A 5,814-nucleotide genomic window follows, 5' to 3' on the forward strand; every position below is an offset into this window, starting at 1 on the left:
AAGAGAAGAGTCAAGAGTACCAGGAGACACCCATGGGCCCAGAGGCCTCCCTTCCCTATGTAGTCCCAAGACGGGATCCTTCCTGCCTACTGCCTCCTCTTTTCTTTGAACCTCCCTACTTTACATGCTAACAAAACTATGTCCAACATCTGCTAGTTCTGTTGTTATTGTTGCTAAGTGTTGTCGTATAGCTTTTAATACATAGCAACTCCACAGAGGGTTTCTGAGTGTACATCTTTGCTGGAGTAGAAAGCCTCATCTTTCTACTGAGGAGCAGCTGGTGGTCTTGAACCGTCAATCTTGTTGTCCACAGTCCAGTGCTTATCATAAAATCACCTCACTCTCATATGATAGCCCTGTTGCTGTTAAGTGTCATTGAGTTGGTTCCGATTCATAGCGACCCTGTTAGAGTTTCTGAGGACCGGCTGGTGAGTTTGAACTGCCAACATAGTAGTTCAAACTGACCTGAAGGTCAAGTGTTTATCCTACAGGGCCACACCAGGCCTAAGTACAATAAAACCCTGTAGATCTAAGGATTCCAAGCTGCTGCTGCCTTCAGAGCTCTCTGACCCACAGACACCCACCACCACTCTGCTGCAGAGAGACATTGCCTAGGCACACGTAAGCCCCCTCTTCTCCTGTCTCCCTTAGGGCCTCCTTTTACTCTTATCCCTTTCTGAAAGAGGTACCTTCGGCCATGGGGGTCTTCCACCTACATATCCCAATTAATAGCTTGTTGTGTGGCTCTACTATCTCATGATCATATGTTTTCCTTCATCAGCCCTAATGGAATGGGCACAACTATGGATCTCTTCCAATCAGTTGGCCAGGTAGCAGTCTTCCAAATTTCTTGGCATAGACCAGTGATTGTTTCCAGTGCTGCATCAGTTTGTTGAAGCATTTCAATTCATATTCCCTCAGTTCCTGGAACCTTGTTTTTTTGCCAGTGCCTCCAGCTCACTTTGGACTTCTTCCTTCAAAACCATTGATCATATGGTAACTATTGAAGTGGCTGAGCAATGACCAATTCTTTTTGGTAGAGTGATTTTGTATATTCCTTCCATCTTTTTTTGATGCTTACTGCATCATTCAATGTTTTGTCCATAGAATCCTTCACTTTTGTAACTTGAGGCTTGAGTTCTTTCTTCAGTTATTTCAGCTTGAGAAATTTTGAGTGTGTTCTGTCCTCTTGGTTTTCTAACTCCAGGTCTTTGCACATTTCATTACAGTATTTATAGTCCTGACACCATGGCTTCCAGCATCATAGCAACACACATGTCACCATAGTACAACTAACTGGCAGATGAGTGGTGGTCATCCAATACAGGGATACAAATAAGCTGACTCATCCTTTGCCCAGAGACTTTCCTCACAAAGCTGGGATGTGAAAACTTAGCCGTGAACAACTTAGTCAAAAGAACAAAAGTGTCACAATAAGCTAAAGTGCCTCATGGGATGCTTTTACCATCTGAAGTACACAGTGACACACCGTCATTTTAGCAAATTACTGTTTTGTTTTCATTTAAAGGAAAAACTGCATTCTGGCTGTGAATGAATCAGATATTATTAAGCTGAACCAGATTTCCAAAGTTCCATTATCTTTTCACTCAATAGCTTTGCCCAAAATAGAGCTCTTTGCTTTTATATGAATCTCTGCCAAGCTTTTAAACTCTAATCTCTAAGAAATCTCACTCTAAAGGATATAGCATCTCCATTCTGGTCCAAGAAAGACAAGACGTGCTTGTGAGAGGCTGAGAAAGCAGGTGTTGAAGATGGGGTGGAGTGAATACTTTCGACAAAGTTTGGCCTCTGTGTAGATGCAGGGACACCTTGCATTTATATAGACTGGAGTTAGTCAAACTTTATTTCCTATTAATGTGAATTTTTATCTAGGAAATGTGAGCCCCTGTGTATTCCTTGAAATATCCTTTCTTGTGGCTCTGTGGGTTAATGCACTGGACTGAAAACCCAGTTTGAATCACAAGGGTGAAGGTTCAAATTCACCCAATGCTCCTCAGAAACCCTATACAGGATCGCTATGGGTTGGAACTGACACGACAGTGATTGATAAAAACATATGTCTCTTTCTTTCTTACCTCCTTCCTCTCCTCTCCCTGCCTCTCCCTGTCTCTCCTCTTTCCCTTTCTTCTTCCTCTTTTTTCTTTTCCCTTTTCTTCTCCTCCTTTTTCTCCTTCTTCTCCCCTTCCCCCTTCTCTTCCACCTCTCTCTCGCTCTCTCTCTCTCCTTTTTTTTTTTGGAAAGTAATCTCTTCCTGCTCACCACTTCCTCACCAATTCTCATCATCTATAAGGACAAAGGAAGAATGTACACAGAAGTTGAAAAGGTTTGACCAAACTATGATTGCAAAATGTTAGAAATATTTCTGTCTTGAAATGTGTTCACTTGTTTAGCTCTTCAAAGTTTAGGAGCACACATAGATGCTTCCCTCTCTGTGTATTACCTACAGGACCAAGAAGTGTATCTATGAAAAGGAAGTAAAAATGCAAAACACAAATATGACATCCCATTTAGGACAGTGTTTGGAGAAAGCAGAAGCTGGGAAAGAGGAAAGGTGGAGCTGCCTCTGGGATATCAGTGATGGGCGTGGTCCTGCTTAGTGACTCAGCACTTTTCTCAGCCTTGTTTGTCATCAGGTCTCCTGAACACCTAATTAGGAGGTAGGCAGTCATCATGGGAGCAGAACTCACAGCTTCTCTGACAGATGGCACTAGGGTGATCTTAAAGCACTAGATGTGCCTTCCTGAGTGAAGAAAAAAAAGGAGGTGGGAGGAAGCCAAATCTATTGCTGTCTAGTTGAGTCCAACTCATAGCAACCCTATTAGTAGATCTGCCCCCTAGGGTTCCCAAGGCTGTAATCTTTACACAAGCAAACTGTTGCATCTTTTCCTGAGGAGTGGCTGGTGGGTTTGAACTGCCAACCTTTTGGTTAGCAATCAAGCACCTAACCAGGGCTCCTTTCCTGAGTGGGAAGGATGATTAAAAAATGCCTTGCATTCTTTCCCTTTTGTACTTTTCCATGAAGGGCTACCTGAAAGTTAAACACCAACAGGCATTCAAGGACAGGGAGGGGCCTCTTACTCTCCCATTCATACTAATTTCTAAACACAGGAAAACACTCTACAGACATTTAGTTATCCTGACAAGCCTCCAAGGTAGATAATCACCTCAGTTTGCTGTTGTTGTTGTTGTGTGCCATGGAGTCAGTTCTGACTAATAGTGACCCTGTACAGGGTTTCTGAGGCTGTAAATCTTTACGGGAGCAGAAAGCCTCATCTTTCTCCTGTGGAACAGCTGGTAGTTTTAAACTGCTGACCTTGCGGTTCGCAGCCTGATTCATAACCACTACACTACCAGAGCTCTCAGAGGACATAAGAATGTTGCCCAGGATGACAATTTTTTTTTTTTGATGCAGAATCAAAATTAGATTCTAAATGATACTGAAGGAAGAAGCCCAAGGTGTACTGAAGTCATTGGCAAGAAAGACTCCAGAAATTGATGGAGTACGAATTGAAATATTTCCACCAACTGATGCAACACTGGAGGTGCTCATACATCTATGCCAGGAAGTGTGGAAGACAGTTATCTGGCCAACCTATTGTATCCATTACAAAGAGAGGTGACCGAACAGAATGCAGATAATATCACTAATATCATACACAAGTGCAATTTTGCTGAAGAGATAATTCAAAAATAGGTTGCAAAGTACATGGACAGGGAACTGCCAGAAATTCAAGACAGATTCAGAAGATGACATGGAACTAGGGATATCATTATTTGCGTCAGATGGATCTTGGCTAAAAGTAGAGAATACCAGAAGGACATTTATTTGTGATTTTATTGACATGCAAGGACTTTTGACCATGTGGATCATGACAAACTACGGACAGCATTGTGAGTATTATGGGTATTACAGAACACTTAATTGTGCTCATGAAGAGCCTTTATATAGACCAAGTGTCAGTTAGAAATTTTCAAGACCAATGATTTATTCATTGACAATGCTTTTGTAATATAACATAAAAAATGACCGTACACATGTACAGGATAAGCACTTTATCGCAAGGTTGGATTGAACCACAAGGTTGGTGGTTCAAGCTCATTAGATGCTCCTCGGAAACCCTATACAGGGCCACTATGAGTCAAAATCCACTTGACGGCACTTAACTACAACATACACATGGACACGGGGATACTGGTTGGTTTTAAATTAGGAAAGGTGTGCGCCAGGGTTGTATCCTTTCATCATACTTATTCAATCTATATGTTGAGCATATAATCTGAGAAACTGTTATATGAAGAAGACTATGTTTGAAGAAGAACATATCACCATGAGTGGAAGAAGATTCATAACAACCTGTGATATGCAGATAATACAGCCTGTTTGCTGGAAGCAAAGAGGACTTAAAATACTTCTGATGAAATCAAAGACACCACTATGAATTGCATCTCAATGTAAAGAAAACAAAAATGCTCACAAATAGGCCAATAAATATCATCATGACTAATGGATAAAAGATTGCACTCAAGGAAGCAGCAATCACGAAATGTTTTTCTTATTTCCTTTTCAGCTTTTTCTTTGTTCATATAGAAGAATCTGACTGATTTCTATATGGTAGCCTTGTAACATACCACTTTGTTGGACGTTTCAATGAGTTCCATTAGCTTTCTTGCTGAGTCACTGAGATTTTTTATATATAGGATCTTAAGAAGCTCTGGTAGCATAGTGGTTATGAATAGGGCTGTGAACCACAAGGTCAGCAATTTGAAACTACCAGCTGCTCCGCAGGAGAAAGATGAGGCTTTCTGCTCCCGTAAAGATTTACAGCCTCAGAAACCCTGTTCAGGGTCGCTATGGGTCACAAACGATCGATGGCACTTAACAACAACAACAACATTATCTGCAAAAAGGAATAGTTTTACTTCTTCCTTAATCATTTGGATGTTTTTCCTCCTTTCATATTTTATTGCTCAGGCTAGAACTTCCAATACATTATTGAATAGGAGTGGCAACAGAGAGCATTCATGTCTACTTCCGATTCACAGGAGAATGCTTTCAGTCTGTCTCCATTGAGAAAAGTGTTGACCATTGGTTTTGTGTTTATGCCCTTAATTATGTTGAGGAATTTCATTTGTATTCCTATTTTGCTGATAGCTTTTATCAGGAATGGGTGTTTTCCATTTATCCATTGGCTTCAAGTCAATTCCTATAGGACAGAGTAGAACTGCTTCATAGCGTTTCCAAGACTAATGCCTTTTCTGCCTTGATTGATATGATCCTGTGATTCTTTTGCTTAGTTTTATTTATGTAGTTGGTTATGCTAATTATTTTGTAATATTGAACCAGCCTTACATACCTGATATAATTCTCATTTGGTCATAATGTTTTTTTGTTTTGTTTTGTTTTGTTTTTTAATATACTATTGGCTATGATTTTATTGAGAAATTTGGCTATGATTTTACTGAGAAATTTTGTGTCTGTGTTCATACTGTGTTAGGTGTTATTGAGTGTGGTCTGATTCATAGTGTCTCTATGCACAGCAGAACAAAATACTGCCCAGGCCTGTACCATCCTCACAATCCTTGTTGTGTTCATTGTTGCTCCCAGTGTTTCAATCCATCTGATTGAGGATTTTCTTGTTTGCTGACACTCCGCTTTACCAAGCATGAATCCTTCTCCAGAACTGGTCCCTCCTGAAGTATGAGACATGAAATCTTGCCATCCTGGCTTTTCAATAGCATTCTGGATTCACTTATTCCAAGACAGATTTGTTTGTTCTTCTGGCTGAACATGAT

This window comes from Chrysochloris asiatica, unplaced genomic scaffold (genome assembly GCF_000296735.1).
Source record: "Chrysochloris asiatica unplaced genomic scaffold, ChrAsi1.0 scaffold00172, whole genome shotgun sequence".
Lineage (NCBI taxonomy): Eukaryota > Metazoa > Chordata > Mammalia > Afrosoricida > Chrysochloridae > Chrysochloris > Chrysochloris asiatica.